Consider the following 25,140-nt stretch of genomic DNA (forward strand, 5'->3'; position numbering starts at 1 on the left):
ATCAAGAGGCTTTTGAGTTCCTCTTCACTTTCTGCCATAAGGGTGGTGTCATCTGCATATCTGAGGTTATTGATATTTCTCCCAGAAATCTTGATTCCAGCTTGTGCTTCTTCCAGCCCAGCGTTTCTCATGATGTACTCTGCATAGAAGTTAAATAAGCAGGGTGACAATATACAGCCTTGACGAATTCCTTTTCCTATTTGGAACCAGTCTGTTGTTCCATGTCCAGTTCTAACTGTTGCTTCCTGATCTGCATACAAATTTCTCAAGAGGCAGATCAGGTGGTCTGGTATTCCCATCTCTTTCAGAATTTTCCACAGTTTATTGTGATCCACACAGTCAAAGGCTTTGGCATAGTCAATAAAGCAGAAATAGATGTTTTTCTGGAACTCTCTTGCTTTTTCTATGATCCAGCGGATGTTGGCAATTTGATCTCTGGTTCCTCTGCCTTTTCTAAAACCAGCTTGAACATCTGGAAGTTCACGGCTCACATATTGTTGAAGCCTGGCTTGGAGAATTTTGAGCATTACTTTACTAGCGTGTGAGATGAGTGCAATTGTGTAGTAGTTTGAGCATTCTTTGGCATTGCCTTTCATAGGGATTGGAATGAAAACTGACCTTTTCCAGTCCTGTGGCCACTGCTGAGTTTTCCAAATTTGCTGGCATATTGAGTGCAGCACTTTCACAGCATCATCTTTCAGGATTTGGACTAGCTCAACTGGAATTCCATCACCTCCACTAGCTTTGTTCGTAGTGATGCTTTTTAAGGCCCACTTGACTTCACATTTCAGGATGTCTGGCTCTAGGTGAGTGATCACACCATCGTGATTATCTGGGTCGTGAAGATCTTTTTTATACAGTTCTTCTGTGTATTCTTGCCATCTCTTCTTAATATCTTCTGCTTCTGTTAGGTCCATACCATTTCTGTCCTTTATCGAGCTCATCTTTGCATGAAACGTTCCTTTGGTATCTCTGATTTTCTTGAAGAGATCCCTAGTCTTTCCCATTCTGTTGTTTTCCTCTATTTCTTTGCATTGATCGCTGAAGAAGGCTTTCTTATCTCTTCTTGCTATTCTTTGGAACTCTGCATTCAGATGTTTATATCTTTCCTTTTCTCCTTTGCTTTTCGCTTCTCTTCTTTTCACAGCTATTTGTAAAGCCTCCCCAGACAGCCATTTTGCTTTTTTGCATTTCTTTTCCATGGGGATGGTCTTGATCCCTGTCTCCTGTACAATGTCATGAACCTCATTTCATAGCTCATCAGGCACTCTATCTATCAGATCTAGGCCCTTAAATCTATTTCTCACTTCCACTGTATAATCATAAGGGATTTGATTTAGGTCATACCTGAATGGTCTAGTGGTTTTCCCTACTTTCTTCAATTTAAGTCTGAATTTGGCAATAAGGAGTTCATGGTCTGAGCCACAGTCAGCTCCTGGTCTTGTTTTTGCTGACTGTATAGAGCTTCTCCATCTTTGGCTACAAAGAATATAATCAATCTGATTTCAGTGTTGACCATCTGGTGATGTCCATGTATAGAGTCTTCTCTTAAACTGATCTAGGTTCATGTTTATTGGTACTTTATAATTACACATATTCCTGAATACTCAAAGTTGAAAAGTTAACGGCTTGAGTGTGCCTGAAAGATAATTATATCATCAGAATTAATTATGATTTGTCCTCCTTCCTTCAATTTTTGCATGTTTTTTTTTCCTTCTCATCTTACACTGGCTATATTGTAGAACAGGTGTTGGCAAATTATAGTCCACAGCCCTAATCCAACCACCGTCTATTTTTGTATGACCCATGAACAGTTTTTACATTTCTAAATGGTTGATCTATAAGTACCTACATAATATTCTCTACGTTGCCTCTTGGCAGCCAAAGTCTAAAGTATTTCCCAGCTAGCTCTTTACTGAGAAAGTCTGATGACCCACCAACAAAGAATGAGAGCTCCTGTTCTTCATATCCCTGATTGTCAGCTTTTGGTATTGACAGAATTTTTTTAGCATCTAATTTTTTTTTATACATCTAATAGGTGTATAGAAGTGTCTCGTGGTTCTAATTTGCATGTTTCTAATGGCTAATGATGTTTAGTATCTTAAGTGAAGTGAAGCCGCTCAGTCGTGTCCTACTCTTTGCGACCCCATAGACTGTAGCCTACCAGGCTCCTCTGTCCATGGGATTTTCCAGGCAATAGTACTGGAGTGGATTGCCATTTCCTTCTCCAGGGGATGTTCCCCACCTAGGGATTGAACCTGGGTCTCCTGCGTTGTAGGCAGACGCTTTACCATCTGAGCCACCAGGGAAGCCCTTTAGTATCTTAATGTGTTTATTTGCCATCCAGATATCTTCTTTGCTGAAATGTCTGTTCAAATCTTTGAACCTTTATGAAAAACTGAATTCTTTCCTTATTGTGGAGTTTTAAGAATTCTTTATATATTTTGGATACAAGTCCTTTGTCAGAAATAGTTTGCAAGTATTTAATTCTGTTGAGTGTTTTATGCAGAAGAAAAATTTTTAATTTTAATTAAGTCCAATGTATCATTAAAAATATTTTTCCCCATGTCATGCTGTTGGTATTATATGCAAGAACTCTTTGTTTAACCCAAAGTCACAAAAATTTTCTCCTGTGTTTTCTTCTGAAAGTTTTGTGTTTTTACAAAATTTTACATTTAGAGTTATAATTGGTTAAGTTACTGTTATAAGATGTGCAGTAAAGTTTGAGTTTCTTTCTTTTCTTTTTTTTTTTTTTTTTGCATATGGGTATTCAGTTGTTTCAGAGGCAGTTTTAGAAAGACTATTAGTTAGACTATTAGACTATTTTAGACTATTAGCACTCAGCTTTCTTTATAGTCCAATTCTATCAAAAATAAGTTAACCATATTTATGTAGGTCTCTTTCTGTTTGAATCCTCCAGCTTTACTCTTCAAAATTACTTTGATTATTCTAGCTCATTTACTTTTCCATATAAATTTGAAAGTCAGCCTATTTATATATTCAAAAATTCTGTGGTATTTTTATTGCAATTGAGTTAAATCTAAAGATCAAATTGGGGAAAATTAATTTTCATTTAAGATTTTAATACATCTTAACTTTGTTGAGTGTTTGAATTCATGGATACAGAAAGTATCTTCATTTACTTAGGTCTTCTTTGATATTGCATCAAATTTTGTAGTTTTCAAGATACAGATACTAAACATGGGTTTTTTTTTTATTTTTTTTTATTTTTTTTTTTAATTCCCTTTATTACTTTTAAAAAAAAATCACATGCTCCCCATCCTGAACCCTCCTCCCTCCCAACCTCCCCATACCATCCCCCTGGGCCTTCCCAGCACACCAGCCCCAAGCATCCAGCATCGTGCACTGAACCTGGACTGGCATCTCGTTTCATACATGACATTTCACATGTTTCAATGACATTCTCCCAAATCTTCCCACCCTCTCCCACAGAGTCCATAAGACTGTTCTATACATCAGTGTCTCTTTTGCTGTCTCGTATACAGGGTTATCGTTACCATCTTTCTAAATTCCATATACATGCGTTAGTATACTGTATTTATGTTTTTCCTTCTGGCTTACTTCACTCTGTATAATAGTCTCCAGTTTCATCCACCTCATTAGAACTGATTCAAATGTATTCTTTTTAATGGCTGAGTAATACTCCATTGTGTATATGTACCACAGCTTTCTTATCCATTCATCTGCTGATGGACATCTAGGTTGCTTCCATGTCCTGGCTATTATAAACAGTGCTGCGATGAACATTGGGGTACACGTGTCTCTTTCCCTTCTGGTTTCCTCAGTGTGTATGCCCAGCAGTGGGACTGCTGGATCATAAGGCAGTTCTATTTCCAGTTTTTTAAGGAATCTCCACACTGTTCTCCATAGTGGCTGTACTAAAACTAAAGACATATATATAGAAAACTATAAAACACTGGTGAAAGAAATCAAAGAGGACACTAATAGATGGAGAAATATACCATGTTCGTGGATTGGAAGAATCAATATAGTGAAAATGAGTATACTACCCAAAGCAATTTATAGATTCAATGCAATCCCTATCAAGCTACCAACAGTATTCTTCACAGAGCTAGAACAAATAATTTCACAATTTGTATGGAAATACAAAAAACCTCGAATAGCCAAAGCAATCTTGAGAAAGAAAAATGGAACTGGAGGAATCAACCTACCTGACTTCAGGCTCTACTACAAAGCCACAGTTATCAAGACAGTATGGTACTGGCACAAAGACAGAAATATAGATCAATGGAACATAATAGAAAGCCCAGAGATAAATCCACGCACATATGGACACCTTATCTTTGACAAAGGAGGCAAGAATATACAGTGGATTAAAGACAATCTCTTTAACAAGTGGTGCTGGGAAATCTGGTCAACCACTTGTAAAAGAATGAAACTAGAACACTTTCTAACACCATATACAAAAATAAACTCAAAATGGATTAAAGATCTCAACATAAGACCAGAAACTATAAAACTCCTAGAGGAGAACATAGGCAAAACACTCTCTGACATACATCACAGCAGGATCCTCTATGACCCACCTCCCAGAATATTGGAAATAAACATGGTTTTGGTTGGGGTTTTTTCATTTGTTTTGATTTTATGCCTTAAGTTTTCTCTTTTTTCAAGCTATCTAAATAGTACTTATTTTTTTTCAGTTTCTAATTGTTGATTGCTGATAAATAGGACTACAGTTGGTTTTTGTGTGTTGCCCTTGTATCCTGTGATCTTGCTAAACTCACTTGCAAGTTCTAGGATCTTTTTGGTGTTGAATTTTATCAAATGCTTTTTCTGCAGCAGCTGATGTATGATCATGTGGGCTTTTTTTGCTTTAGTCAGTTAATACGGTAGATTATATTGGTTTATTTTTAAATTCTGAAACTGCCTAGTGTTTCTGCAGTAAAAATATATATATATTTTTTTTTGGTGATGTATTGCTTCTTTTACTGATTGCTGGAATTGATTTGATGATGTTTTCTTAAGGATTTTAATCTCATTTATAAGGATTTATGTCCTTAGTTTTCTTTTCTTATGCTATTTTTGTCTTGTTTGGTATCAGGTAATGCTGCTGCATGACATGACTTGGAAAATGTTTTCCCTTCTTCTATCTTCTGGAAGATATTATGTCTAATTTCTGCTATTATTTCTTTATATTTGTTAGAATACGCCAATGAAACCATGTAGACTGAAAACTTTCTTTTTGGGGAGTGTTTAAACTAAATTTTCCACTTCCTCAAGAGACATAGACTAGTAGGATTCTGTTCCTTTGTGGATGAATTTTGGTAGTTTGTGACTTTCAAGGAATTGGACCATTTCATCTAAGCTGTTAAACTTTTATCCATAGGGTTGTTTAATATTTCTATATTATTCTTTTACTGTCTATGGGGTCTATATTGATATTCTCTTTTTCATTTTTGATGTTAGTAATCATTGTCTTCTTTACTTTTTCCTTCCTGTCAATCTGTTCATAGTTTTACCTTTATAATTATTGTTACAAAGAACCAGCTTTTAGTTTCATTAATCTTCTTTGTTGCTTTTCTCTTTTTCAGTTTTAGTGATTTCTGCTCTTATGTTTATTTGTGTTTCCTTTCCTCTACTTGGACATCTGTATTTTAACTGTTATACTATCACAGCTTAACACTTAACCACTTAATTTTGTTTCAACTCAAATGATTATAGTATGTCTTCAACCGGTTATTTTCAAAGAAAATAATACATATGTCATATGACTTTTTAAGCCCTGCCTCCTTGAAAATTTTTCTCTGTTGGTCATACATGAAAGCCAACCTAAAATTCTTAGGTTGCAACATTTTCCCTTTATAAACCTATAGATGTGGCTTCACTGTCATCTAGAATTAAATTATAGAGGTATCTGAAGCTACCCTTATTTGTGTTCTGCCTTAAGAAACAGATTTTCCCTTCTGCTAATGACATTTTAAATTTATTCTTGTAGTTTAAATTTTTCTAAGAAATGGGCCAGTTTCCAATAGTTTTTACCTGGTGTTTGATCTCCAAGTCTTTATTCAGCTCAGAAAAGTTATTAGATGATATTAAAAGTTATTAAATGATTATTGCTTTATATAATTTTTTTTGTTAAATAATAGTTCTGGTCTCTTCATAGTAAATACTATTGGTTATTCAAATAGTGATTTACCATTCCTTATTCTATATTTCTATTGACTTTCAGGAGAAGACAATGGCACCCCACTCCAGTACCCCTTGCTTGGAAAATCCCATGGACAGAGGAGCCTGGTAGGCCGCAGTCCATGGGGTCAATAAGAGTTGGACACGACTGAACGACTTCACTTTCACTTTTCACTTTCATACTTTGGAGAAGGAAATGGCAGCCCACTCCAGTGTTCTTGCCTGGAGAATCCCAGGGATGGGGGAGCCTGGTGGGGGGCCGTCAATGGGGTCGCACAGAGTCGGAAATGACTGAAGTGACTTAGCATAGCATTGACTTTCAAGTTTTGTTTTTTTAAAATTATCTCTCTGTAGTCTGTAATACCTCTTTATTTTGTTACCTCTTGTCTCATCTTATTCTCTTGAATTTAGATTTTTAATAATAGATTTGCTTACATTTATTAAGGTTATTTCTTGTTGTTCTCTTTTGTACATGCCAATTAGTTTTCTGAAATTTTATTCTGAATCTTACATTGGACATTTCCTAGGTTTTTGCTTTTGTTCTGAATTTTTATTACATTATTATTTCCCCTCAGTTTTGCAGTACTTTCCTTTTCTTACCCAGTCACTGTCTAGAACAGGGCCTGGCATACAGTAGAGGCTCAGTGGACATTTGTTTAATGAATTAATTGTGAGGAAGGTGAAATCTTTCTAGACATTGGGTATGTGAATTAACCTTGTGCCTGCTCTTACTGTGCTCATGTAATGGTCTAATGTCCCTTTTCAGGTCTACAACTGCAGGCTGGTTGATGTGCATACTTTCCAATCTAACTCCTAGCTTACTACTACTATGTCTTCTTTTCATTCAGATGATATCGTCCCCTGTGTCTGATGTCCACCTATAGTAATGATGGAATGCGTGAGCAAGCATCATTTCCGTGTCTACCAATGTTCATCTGCACATATCTCTATCTATAATAGTTTCTCATGGTGGTTACCTATCCCGTGTACAATGCTCAGATGAAAGCTTCCTGTTTGTATTTCTACCCAGCTGATATCTGGCTTTTGCTCTTTGGCCATACGGAGATGTGAAACAGAGCAGAGAGATTTGTAGGCACATGTATTCAGTCACTGAAGGAAAGACTTATGACCAATTTTCTGGGTGGTACAGACAGACTTTCAGAAGTCTCTGAAATCAGTGGCGGTATAAAATGCAGGATCATTTTACATTTCATCACTTTTTTGGTATTCCTATTTAACTCATTGAGAAGTTGGACGCTATTAAACACAGAGCTACTAGCCAATACCATTTTGAGCTAGAACTTCATTTCTAGTCTATTTTTAAAATATTAGAATTTATTTTAAAATCTGGCCAGAATCTAGGGCATTTATTTTGAATGAAGACACATTGCTGTTATTTCTTATCATATTCACCTCCTCCTACACACTCTTATACATAAATATGCCAAAACTAAATACTCACACTGCACACTCACTACAGTCAGTTGATAAAGAATTTTGAAACAATTTATAAATATTTATTAGAGTAAAATTATAGCAACTGTTGCCAAAAATAGCATCCCATTTAAGTATATTCACAGCAGATGAACTCCAAAATCACTTTGTGCTGATTCATTTTTTCATTTTATTCTAATGCTGACATGTTATTCCCTCCCAAATCACTTCAGAGCTATCAACTCCTCTCCCTCATGAACTCCCAGCTCAATTAGCAAACCCTTATGTATCTTATTACACTATCTTTCACAGTGTCTACTGATTTCCAAGTCCATCACAATCTATTTCTAGTCTGGTTCTTCCCATAGGAATTTTTTGCAATTCTTAAATGTCAAAAAATTTATTTTCAAAATAAAAACAGATAAACAAGTAGTAGAAAAATGTGTTACTTTCTTCCCAAGAAAGATTACTGCAAAATGTCAGAAAAACTAAGACTTCTGATTTATCATCTATAATAATCCTGTTTTACACATTGACCTTAACCAATCCCAAACTTTTTCCCTTCATAACTGAGAAAAAATAGTTGGGGAAACTCCATAAGGTACAGAAGCAAAGGCAGAGAGATTCTCAATTAAAAAAAAAGAAAACCAAGCCATAGGCTATATATGTACACACACACACACACACACACACACACACATTTTCATTTAAAATGTTTTAGCAGCCAGCTTACCGATCAATTCTCCTCACCTTCTTTTGACCCTTTTTTAAAACACTTAACATGGTCTAAATCATTGCATTTACTGTTTTTAGATCTGATGTTTTTCTTTGTTTGAACAATGGCTGTAATCATGTTTTCTCAGGTCTCTTAGAAGTTATACTAATAAGAAGTAGCAGACAGTCCTCTCCCATGCATTCTAAAAGCAGATTTCTCATGTGGCAAGACAAAAAAGGAAAAAAATACCATTTAACATAAAATGAGGCCCTATATCTGAGACCCTGTGAGGTCATGTCTGTACAGCAGATTGGACTCCTGCTTAAGTTTTTCTTATGGAGGCAGGAGTGATTTGGTGATGACATAAAGGGGCCCTGATAGGGGACTGTCAACTTTCTTTTAGGTGACAAGACCAGTTCAGAAAAATAAAAAATTATCCAATCAGCTCCTCCATGGTTTTCCCAGGGCAAAATTTGAGAAGCTTGTCTAAATCACCTCCAACTGCCTCCTTTGAAAATAGGTGTTGATGTGAAAAATTAGGACTCTCTGGTTCTTACCACAAGCGCTGCCTTTCTCTTCTCACTGGCAAAAGTATGAATACAAAGGTGGCCCAAAGCGCTTCTTGAAGGTTTATTTCCAAGCTAAACCCCAAGTACAATTGTGCTCTCAGTACCATCAACTGGCTCATCAAATGTGCATCAGAAAATATACACAAATATGTGTATGTTTGGGGGTGGGGAAAGATTAATTTCAAACATGACAGAAGAATTTGTCAGGAGGATATCTGTTTTTGTTTTGTGCAATGCCTCAGTGAACCATCTTGTAAAAAGACCCCATAGAGCATGGTGTGAGGTCCAAGTTAGGCAGAGAGAAACAAGCTATTCTGCCTCCCAAGCTGGGCTTCCAAAGAGATCTCCAGAAGGAGAATATCTGGTCCCAGAATAGGGAATGGGGGGCGAGCAGAGAAATATGACAAGAGACTGGAGAGAGGCAGCCTAGGCGAGTAGCTGGTGGTTAACAGCTGAAGAGAAAGACATTCCCAATGGTAGGTATGATGGAGATACTTTTAATAATTGAATTGTTTAATATATGCTCTTAAGTTCTTTGTATTACATAGTTGATTCAGTCTTAGTCTTGTGCGAATCCTGTATTAACGAATTCTGAGCTATTCGTGGTTCCTGCAAGATTAGTACAAGGGAAAATACAAGGTTCCTGTGAGCCTCTGGTCAAACATTTTCATCATTGTCAGTATATAAACTTGTCTCATGTGTGTTTCTATTTAAAGACATCTTTTAATATATTGTTGCTTCATTAACATTGAACTCATGGCCAGTGGCACTATAAATTGTGATTGAAAGTCATTTATCTATACACATGTTGTCTCTATAAGGCACATCGTAGTCTCTTGCACTTAGGAACACTAGACAACAATTCAACACTATGCATGGGGGGCATTGTAAACAGTGAAACCATCAGCAGAAAAGCACAAAAATGTGGGGAAAATGGCACTAAATGGACTGCAAAGAGAACTCTCATTTACAGTGTGAGCGGAAACCAGAGGGCAGAGTGTTGCCTTGTTCTCACCTCAGCCGAGACTGTGCATGTTGGGTAACTTAAATACTTTTCCACTCTGCTCATGTTCATGAATAACCACTGTGAGTTTTGAATTTGGGATTACAAAATATTTTTATCAAGTAAGTGAACTCATAGTTGTGGAATCCTCAAATGGTGGGGACTGACTTTATTTTGATATAATCTTTCCTCATGGTGACCCCCAAAATGTTTGTAAATGCTTGCTTTACACCTCTTCCCATTGTGTTCATTTAGGAGAAATCAAGGAATTAAGGTGATGTCCCATCCCTGGGCTGAGGTATGTCAGAGTTCCTGACACCTATTAACACTAATTATTGTTGTCACTTTTCTTAGTATTTCATGAAGTGGGATGTAAGATAGCACCCCTCTTTTTCACATATACCTTATAATGCATACTTCCTTTTCATGATTGCTCTTACCATTTTAAACGTTTCAGCTATGTAAATGGGGGATATGTGTGCATCTGTGTAGGAGAGCAGCATGCAAAGTAACCTGCTCCATGTAAGCTCTATAAGGAGGGTTTTAGCTCCAGAAATCCTTGTTTTTATTTGCCCCTACTCCTTGCTCCTAAATTCATTCTCTGTCACCAACAGTGCAATTGTGATGAGGACATCATATGATGAGTCACTTCTCTTAAGAGACTACTGTCAAAAAAAGAACCTTATACAGGGATCCCTTGCTTTTTGAAAGTTCAATTTATGCCACTTTACTTTTATGAAAGACCTTCATCAGTACCTGTTTTTGCTATTCGAAAGGAGTTTTCTCTTTAATGAAGAAAAGTGCTTCTTTGCTTTATGTCATTTCTGCTTTACAAAAGATTTCTTAGGAATGCTCTCCTTTCAGATAGTGGGGGGGATGTATTTATTATTTGCATCGTGATAAATACTCTTCATCTACTATTCCATTTAGTAACCTAATTTTCCCTTCTTCCTCTCCACTCCCCTCTTTCCTTCCTTCTTTCTCCTGGAGGTAATCAATGCTAAAAGGAATGTAAGGCTTAATCAAAACACTCATGGCTTCAAGAGAGGGCTGTCCCTCTTACAGTTTCCTTTGGCAACCCTTTGTTAGGACAAGGAGCTTGTGGCTAAACTCCTAGTCTCAGTCAGAAATTCTGGCAACTGAGATCCCTAGCACATATAAATCTCAAAATTCAAAAGTTTTTTGTCCAACAAGCTTACTCTGGATTGCCATACAGATTGCCAATGTGAGAACCATCTCCAAATACGCTATTAAATCCTCTAAATTAATTCTCTGTCACCAGCTGTGCAGTCGTGATCAGTTCAGTTCAGTCACTCAGTCATGTTTGACTCTTTGCGACCCCCATGGACTACAGCAGGCCAGGCATGTTCATCACCAGCTCCCAGAGATTGCTCAGACTCATGTCCATCGAGTCAGTGATGCCATCCAAGCTTCTCATCCTCTGTTGTTCTTCTCCTCCTGCCTTCAATCTTTCCCATCATCAGGGTCTTTTCCAATGAGTCAGTTCTTCACATCAGATGGCCGAAGTATTGGAGTTTCAGCTTCAGCATCAGTCCTTCCAATGAATATTCAGGACTGATTTCCTTTAGGATTGACTGGTTTGATTTGTTTTGAGGAGAGCCAATCTCCATTTCCATATCAGCTTTCTCATCAATACAGTGGGGGAAACCAAACAAACAAACATCCTGGGCTGGAGGTCAGGCCTTGTGGACTTGTCCCAAGGTTCTGCCACTACCAGGATGGGTGACCTTAGCCAGGTTCCATTACCATCCTTGGGTTGAAGCTTTATTCTCTATAAATTAAATAGACAGAACTGAGGTAAACTTCAATGTAAGACTGACAAATTTAAGAGGGGAAAAAAGTGTACATGTGTTAAATTCTAATTAAACTTGAATTTCAGAGAAACAACAAATAATTTTCTGTGTAAACATATCACATTCAGTATTTGAAACATGCTTCTGCTTACAAGGGCTTCCCTGGTGGCTCAGATGGTAACGAATCTGCCTGCAATGCAGGAAATCTGGGTTTGATCCCTGGTTTGGGAAGATTGCCTGGAGAAGGGAATGGCTACCCACTCTTGCCTGGAGAATTCCATGGACAGAGGAGCTTGGCCGCTACAGTCTATGGGGTTGCACAGAGTCAGACATGACTGTGTCTTCGTGTAGCTGTCATCTCTTGGCACGTGCTGCTGTGTGTCTATAAGGCTTTGGGGCTTGTGGTGATCTGAATCTGCCTGATACTCAGTGTGAATGACCTTCAGAGAATAATGATTACTGCTCTACCTTCATGTCCAAACATTGTCCCTATTCCCCTTTTGGCTAATTCTAACTCAGAGCAATGTAGAGAAGAGGATCGTGGACAACAGTTCCTGCTTAACCAACCTGAGGCAGTACAGTCATATTCAGGAAATCCAGAGGAATCTATTGAAAAGTTATTTGAATTAGTAACAGAATTTGGCAGGTAACAGGGAGATAAAATAATGGCTTACCTATATAACAGTGATAATGTGTTGGAAGATACAGTAGGAAAAATCCCATTTGGCAACTGAAAACATAACATACTTAGGGATAACATCAGCAAGAACTGAGCGGTGTCCATCTGTGTATTACATACTTCACAGCATCACTGAGGAACATAAAAGCAAATTTGAGTAAATGGAAATGTGAACCATGTTTTCTTGTGGAAACTTGGTATTGTAAAGATGTCAATTCTTTTTTAATTTGTAAATGTGGTACAATTCCAATAAAATTCCAATAGCATTATTTTTGAGAACACATAAAATTATTTTAGAATTCATCTGAAAGAGTAAATGAGACTAACAAATAAAATTTAGAAAAAGAAGAATAATGAAGGAGGACTTGCCTTACCAGATGTGAAGACATGTTTTAAAGTTATGATAAGTAAAACAATACAAGATTGACACCTAAACAGATAGACATACCAATCGTTGGAATGAAATACTGAGATTTGATAAAAAATGATATTTCAAACCACTAGATAAAGAATAGACTGTTTAATAAGTGATATTGGGGCAAATAGTTAACCAGTTAGAAAAAAATGAAGCTGGATTGTCAGAGACTCAACACACAGCAAAAGCCTCTTCTGAGCAGCCCTGCCTTCCCCCCCGCACCTGCACCCTCCATCTAGTGTGTGTGGCTCCTCCCACCTCCCTCCCGCCCTGTATCTCCTGCCACAGTCCACCGCTCCGCGTGGCTCTCCTCCTCACACACCTTCCGCTTCTCTCCGTGCCCGCATAATACAACCTAAGCTCCATAACCTGGCCTTCAAGACGCCTCGCTCGGGCCCCTGTGCCTCCCCCTGCCCTCAGGTATCTTCATTACCACTTTCGGTGCAGCCCCACCAGCCTGCTTCCTGCTGTTACCCTCCCTCAGTGGGTCTGTCCCGTTGTTTTGTTCTTCCTGTTGATTTCTCCTCAGCTGCTCTGCCTGGTCGAAACCATCCCACCATTTGGTTCTGCTCAGATTATACTTTGTCTGAGAGACTTTTTTTAACAATCTTCCTGCCATTACAGTATGTTCACTCCTTTATTACAGCACATGCCTGATACTACAGTTCTTTGTATAAGAGCTGTGTCTTTTCATCCACGGTGTTATTTTCCACAGTGCAAGGAACTCGATTTGCATTTGATTAACTGAATTCACCCTGCTGCATAGGCTGCATAGGAATTGACAGTTTTCAAAGGCCTTGAGTGTACAAGTGCTCTCACCACTGAAAATAGTCTAAGTATTGTATTTTTAATGGAATAATCCTTTATTTATATAGTGTTCTACCATTTATTTATAAATGTCTTTCACATAATGAGAACCAGTCTGAGTAAATATTTGCATTTTCCTGGAGAAACTGATTTATCTAATGTTACATGGATACTTAGAGGGCAGAGTTGGGGTATAAAATCCAATTTCTTCCTTTCCAGTACTCTGCCTTGTTGACCTCAGTGGTTCCACTGGGAAAGAACCTCAAGGTCTTATGTTATGAGAGGGCATCACTCTCATATCCACTGTCTTCCTACAGGGTTGCAGAAATTATGATTGCAGGAGCTCTTTGGTTGTTTAAAGTCTGAATAGAATTGAGCTTCTTTTGTGATGAATTCATCAGGCATATCAGTGTTGCCAGTTCATGGATGTCCCACCTGACCACCAGACTTTTGTCCCCTAGTCTGTGGAGTGACTGCTATGTTTTCTCCTTTTTCAAGTGCAGGTAGGGCCTCCCTGCTTCACAGCTGACATGGCGGGCTTGCCCAGCCTCCTTCACGGAGGTCATTGGACCCTGTATATTTTCCTACAAATGTCTCTGGCATTTGAGAAGCGAGTGAGCCCCACAGCGCCTGCTTGTTCACAGAGGGCCTTATCAGTTGTTGATGAGACCCTGTCTAGGCTCACAGACAGGCAGTTTCCTCCAGCCCCAGAGCCTGAGCCCGCTGTGGAGCCAGAAGAAGGTGATAAGCCTCCGAGAAGATTTTTTAGGAGCCTTGCCTATCTTTCACACCAAGTCGCCAGGGTACATTTTCCATGGTCGCCATTTACAGATAGGGTGGCTGCTCTGGATAAGGCAGGGGCGGCCGTGGGGGGTGGGGACGGGGAACAGTGAAGGGGGCAAATGGTTTTTCCAATTAGCCACCCTCGGGTCTCCCTCAGGACCCTGTAAGATTTGTCTCAGACAACTTTTTTTTTCTTTTTCATTGTAAAAATTCCTCCATAGCCAGCTAAGCAAACCTCTGAGGCTGGCTCCAAAGCAATCTGATAGGGTAGACCCAGATCATGATGGTAAAAGTTGAATCTTGTTGGGCCTTAACTGTGGGGAATGTTCCTTCTGCAGCTGCCAGACAGGAGGGCTGTGGCCATAGGGGAAGCAGGACTGCCACAGAAAAGCCTAATACAAAGCCCAGTGTTTTAGAGCAGTAAGGTTACAGGCAATACATTATAGAATCTACACAAATCAACCCCTTGAGGACTCCCTCTAGACCCTCCTTGCCAAGTGTTCTAGCAAGGTGGCCAGAGGAAAGCACATGGAATGGCCTGTGCTTGACTGAAAAGCAAGACGTGTTCATTTTCTTGGGATCCAGAAGATCTGTCTTCTCTTTGGAGTCTTTCTGAGAGCTATAAATGAGTGATTCCAAGGGTGTACTGCTGATTTTCAGCATTCGCAAAAAGTTAAATGAGGGCTTCTTATCATGTTTAGAAAATAAATCATCTTGTTTTCTTGTTTGGACAAGTAAATGTGTTCTAGCCTCTACAAAGGGAATGTAAGTACAATCCATTTTTTAAGTGGAGTGTTTCAAGTTATTTAAGTGCCTATCCATTGCATTGTCATATTTAATTGTTAATAACACTATTTTCCAATGAAGAACTGAGGTTCAGGGAGTTAAACCACATGTCCAGATTCACACAGCTAGCAGAGGCAGAGAGGGATTCCACTGAGTTACTTCTTCCTTCAGTTTCTTGCTGCTTACTGTTTTTTAACGATTAGTTTTGTTTTGGTCATTCCTCCAAAGAGCAAACAAGATAAAGTGTAGCCTTCTAGGGTCAACTGGGGAAATAAAGCATGAGGTTTGGTGATGATGCAACAGTGTGTGTGTTGGCTGATGTGGAGGGGAACAGGTGGGTGGTCGTAATATACGGTGGACCACTCTGAGTAGAGTTATTTTATAAGATGCCACCAAAAGACTGCTTACTCCTTTTCTTAAGTTGTTTTCCCAGTGATAACATGAAGACCATTACCACTGCTTTGAAATACACTTTTTAAGTTTCCCCCCTGTCAACTCACATCATAATCTCAAAAACTTTGTCTCAGCTATCATGGTGTGGGACAGGCAGTTTCGGTCTGGCCTCCTGTTCTTGGGTGAGATGATGCCTATATGACTGCAGTACAGTGATGGCCACATAGAAAATGGACAAGTGGTAGCCATGATTGTCATTATGGTCATTATTGTTTCCAATCAGCAGCAATGAGTATGAGAATGGCCTGGGTCCTTTACTGCAAAGAGAAATGCACAAACACAGAACAAATGGAAAATCCAAATGATATAACTTCACTTAAGGCTTCCAAACAGTCCCAGAGGAAAAAGCGCTAGTAGCCTGTGGGACCACTTTGTAAGTAGGCTTGCAGGGTAGCAGTCCTATTCCTCCGTGACTAAAGCTTGGACACTCTTCTTTCTGGTTTCTGTTTATTCTAAGAAACCTGAGCCTTGGGGGGAAAGACAGGTGGAAATGCCTTTCTGATCCCCTGGGAAGAAGGAACTAATTAGTAGTCTGCAGAAGAGATCCCCAAGCCTAATATTGACCTTCCTGTCCAGCTTCCTTTATTTTGCAACTTGATAACTCAAGGCAGCCACAGTGAAGACCACCAACTACTCACCCTCTAGGTAAAATTCCTCACTGGAACTTGGATTTCGAGTTTACTTTGAGGAAATGATGTGGGTACCAGCAGCCACAGCTCACGGTTTTAGCACTGTTGGCCACTGGATGCTGCCCAGTCCCAAGCAGCTCTCTTTTAAACTCAGCCTGAAATGGTCACAATACTTCTTAGTGACCCCAACACTAAGTTCTGGGGACAGACTCTGTCACTGAAAGTGCTCCAGAATCATTTCATAGCATCAGTGGTTTACTTTTCAATACAGTGCTGGGAGAATGATTAGAAACTTTGGTGTTCCAGATTTATTTGGAAAAATAACAAGACAAGGACAGGGTGGGTGGTAAGCACATATATGTCTATTTTATTGATGATGAAATAGAAGACAGAAGGTTACCCTAACTCTGAGAATTTAAATCCTGAAAGGTTCCTGGATCCCAGAGAGCAAAATGCCTGGGTTTGTCTGGTGGTGCATTTAACACAGCTTGACTGACTAGCAGGAGGGGCTGTATTTTCCAACTTTGTGCTCTAATCTGGGAAGTATGCCTCAAGGGGACACTAAGGAGCTGGTTTTAGTATCCCTAAGGCCCAAAGTCTGTGACTCAATACCCTCTCTTGACCAGTAACACTGCCACGTGGATGTCACACCTCTCTTACTTATGGTGCAACTTTACCCCAGAGATCTCTGTCTCACCAAGAAGGAATGTGTGAATTGCCCCCTGGGGACTCCCCATTACTTGAGTTACTGCATGTCCCAGCATTTATGAGTCTTCCTTCTCACATATTTTTACTGGTAAAATGAAGAAAGAAAATTTCCATTGGAAAAATAAATCCAATATGTAATTTTATTTTTTTAAATGAAAGGCATAATTTGTTCCTTCTCTACAGTAAAGTCTCTTTTATCCATCATCTAATCAACTAGAAATTCAGTAACCCAAGTTTTTAAAAAAAATATATCAGTTGTCTTAATAAAATGAGGACAAATAATAAACACTGCTCCACTAGGAAAAAATGTGAAAGCAGTTTTCAGAGAATATGATAGTGGAGCCAGTATGCTTTTCACTTAATACCCAAATCAGCGTTTCTTAAATCATGTGCGCCGGGATAGCCAGGTATCAGAGGCCCCAGGAGGAAGGACGCCACTTCCCTGAACCTTGGAAACTCTGAAAACCACTGCCTGCCACTCCCACATCTGCTGTACCAAGATCTTGAGGCATGGTTCATAATTCTCAAAGTTCTTTCCAAATAATTCAGTCTCATTTGATTGGCAAATGTAGCTTTGCTGCTGCTGCTGCTGCTAAGTCGCTTCAGTCGTGTCCGACTCTGTGCGACCCCATAGACGGCAGCCCACCAGGCTCCTCTGTCCCTGGGATTCTCCAGGCAAGAATACTGGAGTGGGTTGCCATTTCCTTCTCCAAAATGTAGCTTTATTGCCCTTTAATTCTTTGAGAATTAATGGGCTCTTTGGTGCAACTGACATAACTCAGCCAGCTATTGGCATAATTAGTGAGTCACAGAGCTCTCCTATTTTCTCTGGAAAAGTTTGGGGCTTTTTGCATGTGTAAAAAGGAAGATGATTTATTTTTTCCTTTTCCAAATTTGCTGAGTTACTTTCAGTGAGTGTCAAAGATGGCCTTCATTTTATTTACTAGTCAGTTTTAGGCTATTTAGACTTTTCCTTTCTCCTACTGAAGTGACTTCAGAATTTAAAGTAAGTATTTACTTTAAAAATCTGTGTCCTGAGCAACCCAAATGTCCATTGATAGATGAATGAATAAGTAGATTTGGTATTTAAATGCAATGGAATATTATTTGACTATTAAAAGGAGACTCTGACACGTGCTACATGTATGAACCTTGAGCCCATTATGCTTAGTGAAGTAAACCACAGAAAAAGACAAAATATTGTACAGTGTCCCTTGTGAGATACCTAGAGCAGTCAAATCAAATCCATAGAAACAGACAGTATAATGCTGATTGCTAGGGGCCGAGGGGAGGAGGGGGTGAAGAATTATTACTTCAGGGGTGCAGGGTTTCAGATGAAAAGAGTTCTGGAGATGGATGGGGATGATGGTTGCACAATAATGTGGAAGTATTTAATGCCACTAAACTGTCAAAAAAAGAGACATGGTTAAAAATATTAAATTTTATGTTTTATATATATATATATATATGTTGCCACAAGTTAAATATTTTCATGTCCTGCGGATATTGCCATCCCTTGGCCATGATTTGGGGGGTTTTGGATGGAAAATGAAGATGAGCTGTCTCTCCAGAGCACTTGGGGACAGCTCTGAAGCTTTCAATTCTGTCAAGCAGATGCCAGAGTTCAGTTGCCTGCAGTCAGGATCCCTGATGTCCAGGACACTTAACAGAGCCTTTTCCTGGGTCCATGTTTTTTCTTGACAAAGTGATAATGCTCCTAATTAGCAAGGAGACCTGCGCCCCGACAGCCTAACAAGCCGGGCCCTTGGCCACTGGGCTGGAGAGGGAGGGGGCAGAGGGCTGTCTGCAGAACCAGCTTGGGGGCTGAAGCTGATCTGCTTGGGAGCAGATGAGCACCCAGCAGACAAGAGGCAGGGGCTGGAGGGAAGAAGAGGCCCATAGATAGAGAGGGCAAGAGGGGAATGTTTTGCTGACAGAAAAGAGATATATTTTAGACTGACTTCTAATGCTAGCTATGCCTTAATCTCATTGCCAGAGCACAATGCTCTCAGGATAACCTGAATTAGTGTCTTCTATACTCTTCCTCTAGCAAGGACCCAAGGAGACTGCAAAAGAGTGTCTCTCTTCTCTCTTTTATGCTTCTTTCTAGATAATCAAAACTCATGAGGATTCTTTTCCCCCCAAAAAATTTTTTTAATTTATTTGGCAGTACCAGGTCTTAGTTGCAGTATGCAAACACTTAGTTGTAGCACATGGGATCTAGTTCCTTGACCAGGGATTGAACCTGGGCCCCCAGCATTGGGAGTGCAGTGTCTTATCCACTGGACAACCATCAGAGAAGTCCCCATGAGAACTCTTAATGAATGATTTAAAACAAATCAGGGGACCTAAACAGCTAAAGGTCACCTCCAACTGTGGGGCATCCTGCCCTTTCTCTTCTCTTCTGTCTCTCCGGGGAGATGCCCTCACATCTTGAAGACCGTTGTCCTCACTGACCTCCATAATGCAATTGTGAGTAATGCCTCCAAATATATATCCACCCAGAACCTGTATATATCATCATATCTGGAAAAAATGTTTTCACAAATGTAATTAAGGATTTGCAATTTGGATTTGGAGATAAGATCATTCTGGATTATCCAGGTGATCACTAAGTCCAATGACAAGTGTCCACGTCACAGGAAGGCAGAGGGAGATCTGAGACACAGAGGAGAGGCCATTTGAAGTTAGAGACAGAAATTGGAGGGATGTAGCCACAAACCTACTTGATTTCACATTCCAGGATGTCCGGCTGTAGGTGAGTGAGCACACCATCGGGATTATCTGGGTCGTGAACATCTTTTTCGTACAGTTCTTCTGTGTATTCTTGCCACCTCTTCTTAATATCTTCTGCTTCTGTTAGGTCCATACTATTTCTGTCCTTTATCAAGCCCATCTTTGCATGAAATGTTCCCTTGGTATCTCTAATTTTCTTGAAGAGATCTCTAGTCTTTTGCATTCTGTTGTTTTCCTCTATTTCTTTGCATTGATCGCTGAAGAAGGCTTTCTTATCTCTCCTTGCTGTTCTTTGGAACTCTGCATTCAGATGCTTATATCTTTTCTTTTCTCCTTTGATTTTCACTTCTTTTCTTTTCATAACTATTTGTAAGGCCTCCCCAGACAGCCATTTTGCTTTTTTGCATTTCTTTTCCATGGGGATGGTCTTGATCCCTGTCTCCTGTACAATGCCATGAACCTCCATCCATAGTTCATCAGGCACTCTATCTATCAGATCTAGGCCCTTAAATCTATTTCTCACTTCCACTGTATAATCATAAGGGATTTGATTTAGGTCATACCTGAATGGTCTAGTGGTTTCCCTACTTTCTTCAATTTAAGTCTGAATTTGGCAATAAGGAGTTCATGATCTGAGCCACAGTCAGCTCCCGGTCTTGTTTTTGCTGACTGGATAGAGCTCCATCTTTGGCTGCAGAGAATATAATCAATCTGATTTCAGTGTTGACCATCTGGTGATGTCCATGTGTAGAGTCTTCTCTTGTGTTGTTGGAAGAGGGTGTTTGCTATGACCAATGCGTTCTCTTGGCAAAACTCTATTAGCCTTTGCCCTGCTTCATTCTGTATTCCAAGGCCAAATTTGCCTGTTACTCCCGGTGTTTCTTGACTTCCTACTTTTGCATTCCAGTCCCCTATAATGAAAAGGACATCTTTTTTGGGTGTTAGTTCTAAAAGGTCTTATAGGTCTTCATAGAACCATTCAACTTCAGCTTCTTCAGCGTTCCTGGTTGGGGCATAGACTTGGATTACTATGATATTGAATGGTTTGCCTTGGAAACAAACAGATCATTCTGTCATTTTTGAGATTGCATCCAACTACTGCATTTCAGACTCTTTTGATGGCTACTCCATTTTTTCTAAGGGATTCCTGCCCACAGTAGTAGATCTAATGGTCATCTGAGTTAAATTCACCCATTCCAGTCCATTTTAGTTCGCTGATTCCTAGAATGTCGACATTCACTCTTGCCATCTCTTGTTTGACCACTTCCAATTTGCCTTGATTTATGGACCTAACATTCCAGGTTCCTGTGCAATATTGCTCTTTACAGCATCAGACCTTGCTTCTATCACCAGTCACATCCACAACTGGGTATGGTTTTTGCTTTGGCTCCATCCCTTCATTCTTTCTGGAGTTATTTCTCCACTGATCTCCAGTAGCATATGGGGCACCTACTGACCTGGGGAGTTCCTTTTTCAGTATCCTATCATTTTGCCATTTCATACTGTTCATGGGGTTCTCAAGGCAAGAATACTGAAGTGGTTTGCCATTCCCTTCTCCAGTGGACCACATTCTGTCAGACCTCTCCACCATGACCCGCCTGTCTTGGGTGGCCCGACACAGCATGGCTTAGTTTCATTGAGTTAGACAAGGCTGTGGTACATGTGATTAGATTGACTAGTTTTCTGTGATTATGGTTTCAGTGTGTCTGCCCTCTGATGCCCTCTCACAACATCTACCATCTTACTTGGGTTTCTCTTACCTCGGACGTGGGGTATCTCTTCACAGCTGCTCCAGCAAAGTGCAGCCGCTGCTCCTTTCCTTGGACGAGGGGTATCTCCTCACCGCCGCCCCCCCTGACCTTGAACGTGGAGTAGCGCCTCTCAGCCCTCCTGCGCCCACGCAGCCATCACTCCTTGGACGTTGGGTAGCTCCTCCCGGCTGCCACCCCTGACCTCGGACTTGGGGTAGCTCCTCTTGGGCGCTTCTGCATCACTATGAACAAAGCTAGTGGAGGTGATGGAATTCCACTTGACCTATATCAAATCCTGAAAGATGATGCTGTGAAACTGCTGCACTCAATATGCCAGCAAATTTGGAAACCTCAGCAGTGGCCACAGGACTGGAAAAGGTCAGTTTCCATTCCAATCCCAAAGAAAGGCAATACCAAAGAATGCTCAAACTACTGCACAATTGCACTCATCTCACACGCTAGTAAAGTAATGCTCAAAATTCTCCAAGCCAGGCTTCAACAATACATGAACCATGAACTTCCAGATGTTCAAGCTGGTTTTAGAAAAGGCAGAGGAACCGGAGATCAAATTGCCAACATCTGCTGGATCATCGAAAAAGCAAGAGAGTTCCAGAAAAACACCTATTTCTGCTTTATTGACTATGCCAAAGCCTTTGACTGTGTGGATCACAATAAACTGTGGAAAATTCTGAGAGATGGGAATACCAGAGCACCTGACCTGCCTCTTGAGAAACCTATATGCAGGTCAGGAAGCAACAGTTAGAACTGGACATGGAACAACAGACTGGTTCCAAATAGGAAAAGGACTTTACATCAAGGCTGTATTGTCACCCTACTTACTTAACTTCTATGCAGAGTACATCATGAGAAATGCCGGGCTGGAAGAAGCACAAGCTGGAATCAAGATTGCTGGGAGAAATATCAATAACCTCAGATGCAGATGACACCACCCTTGTGGCAGAAAGTGAAGAGGAACTAAAAAGCCTCTTGATGAAAGTGAAAGAGGAGAGTGAAAAAGTTGACATAAAGCTCAACATTCAGAAAACGAAGATCATGGCATCCGGTCCCATCACTTCATGGCAAATAGATGGGGAAACAGTGGAAACAGTGTCAGACTTAATTTTGGGGGGCTCCAAAATCACTTCAGATGGTGATTGCAGCCATGAAATTAAAAGACACTTACTCCTTGGAAAGAAAGTTATGACCAACCTAGATAGCATATTGAAAAGCAGAGACATTATTTGCGAACAAAGGTCTGTCTAGTCAAGGCTATGGTTTTTCCAGTGGTCATGTATGGATGTGAGAGTTGGACTGTGAAGAAAGCTGAGCACCGAAGAACTGATGCTTTTGAACTGTGGTGTTGGAGAAGACTCTTGAGAGTCCCTTGGACTGCATGAGATCCAACCAGTCCATTCTAAAGGACATCAGTCCTGGGTGTTCTTTGGAAGGAATGATGCTAAAGCTGAAACTCCAGTACTTTGACCACCTCATGCGAAGAGTTGACTCATTGGAAAAGACTCCGATGCTGGGAGGGATTGGGGGCAGGAGGAGAAGGGGATGACAGAGGATGAGATGCCTGGATGGCATCACCAACTCAATGGACGTGAATTTGAGTGAACTCCGGGAGTTGGCAATGGACAGGGAGGCCTGGCGTGCTGTGATTCATGAGGTCACAAAGAGTCGGACACGACTGAGCGACTGAACTGAACTGAACTGAGCCACAAACCACTGGTAAAGAGTCTGTCTGCAATGCAGGAGACTCCAGTTCAATTCCTGGGTCAAGAAGATCCCTGGAAAAGGGATAGGCTATCCACTCCAGTATTGTTGGGATTCCCTGGTGGCTAAGTTGGTAAAGAATCCACCTGCAATGCAGGAGACCTGGGTTCGATCCCTGGTTTGGGAAGATCCCCTGGAGAAAGGCATGGCAACCCACTCCAGTATACTTGCCTGGAGAATCCCTATGGACAGAGGAGCCTAGCAGGCTACAGTCCATGGAATCACAAAGAGTGTGACATGACTGAGTGACTAAGCTAAGCACAGCACAGCACAGCTCCAAACCAAGGAATTGCTGAAAGCGGCAAAAATGACTCCCTCTCTAGAGCCTTTGGAGAAAGTGCAGCCCTGTTGGCCCTTCATTTCAGACTTCTGGTATTCAGAACTATGAGAGTATAAATTCCTGTTGTTTTAAGCCATTAAATTTGTTGCAGCAGCTCTAGAAAATGGATTACAAATGCCAATACTTAATACCAGCGTGGTGGTCTTTTTTATTGCGGAATTGTAACTGGTGGAACTTGCTATTTGTTTTCTTGAGAAGGAGCCACATCGGTGGCACGTTGGCAGTGCTTCTTCTCACACTGTGTGCCCATGCGTCACCCGGGGACCCTGTTTTGGGGCAGGCTGTGAGACAGCCTCAGTGCTGGGGTCCGTGATTTTGTCTTTGTGCCTTATCTTCCTCACCTGTTAAACAATGAGCTTGGGCTAGTGTTGCTCAAGTTTCTTCTAGCTCGAATTTTCTATGAGTATGGGATGCTTTCCACATGCAGACAGAAGACTCTGTGGGGTCCCAGTGTTCACCTTGATCTTTGAGCACCAACCTTTACTTTCAACGTGAGGCCTTTCTTCTCATTTTGCCTATACCAGAGCACAAAATGTCCCGATTCTCTGCAATGTAAAAGAAAGTGATAGAACACTCCTTTGTCCATTGCTGCTGTAGTGGTCTCGCTGGTCAGCTGAGGCATTACCCCCCACTGCCACTCCCTACCCCTACCCTCTGCCAAGTGAGTTGTGAGCTTTCTTCTGAAGAGCTAATTCCCATGAATGAATTGTTGCTGAGCCTCCATTTTCAGAGAAGTGTGTTTGTGTGTGTGTGTGTGTGTGTGTTGGTGTTAATAATCCTCGCTGACCACATCCCCGTGGTCAGCTCGTGCACATAACTGAGTGTGAAGTCTAACTGTTCAGAGTCTGCAACTGTGATTTGTGTTCCCTTGGCACAGTCTGGAAAATACCCATTCTCTGTGGGTGTTGCTCTGTGGGCATAAAATGTCCACTGCCTTTATCAGAATGTCACTCCCTTAATACATGGTTTTAACAAAAAGCACTTTACTTCTAAGATTGACACTGTAGAAAATTGCGAAAATGCTGCATGAGTGTCCCATAATCCCAGCAGGATGGCTATTTTCAAAAGTCACATTTCCATTCCTCTGAGTTCTTATTGCCTGAGCACACATCTCGAAGTAAGCACTTAAGAGATTTGTTTAAAAAAACCTGATAAGGTGGGAGCCATTGTTCTTTCCTGGGTGTCCTTTCCTGGTATCTCTTGCTCTGTCTGCCTAACTGCTCCCCGTGACCTGTTTCTTGCTACATCTTGCTTCACCTCTGACTGTATATTGGAAAATTCTTCCCATGTGTTTGAGTTCAAATTCTCAAGAGAAAGAATCTAATCAGAGGAGGATCTTTTCCACCGCCCCCGCCCCGCCTCCATGGGGCTACTATAAGATTGTTGGTCAGCCTCTGGTTCTCCCAGATCATGTGGTCCTGGATCATGTGACTCAAATTGACCAAATCAGGTGTGGCTCAGGTATCACAGGACACAAACCACAATCCAGGCAGCAGAGGACTGGGGGCCAGGCAGTCTTTCTGTGAAGAGGATGTGGGAAGGGCTGGCGATGACCCAGTTTCCAGGGCACA

General features: G+C 40.6%; 1 non-coding gene across 1 annotated transcript; it reads right to left on the bottom strand.

Annotated features, from left to right (window-relative positions):
* Positions 1-2,237: 2,237 nt before the first annotated feature.
* TRNAC-ACA (transfer RNA cysteine (anticodon ACA)) lies at positions 2,238-2,309 on the bottom strand. Its single transcript has one exon. It is a non-coding gene; the product is annotated as a tRNA-Cys (tRNA).
* Positions 2,310-25,140: the final 22,831 nt, after the last annotated feature.

Source organism: Bos mutus, chromosome 4, assembly GCF_027580195.1.
Source record: "Bos mutus isolate GX-2022 chromosome 4, NWIPB_WYAK_1.1, whole genome shotgun sequence".
Lineage (NCBI taxonomy): Eukaryota > Metazoa > Chordata > Mammalia > Artiodactyla > Bovidae > Bos > Bos mutus.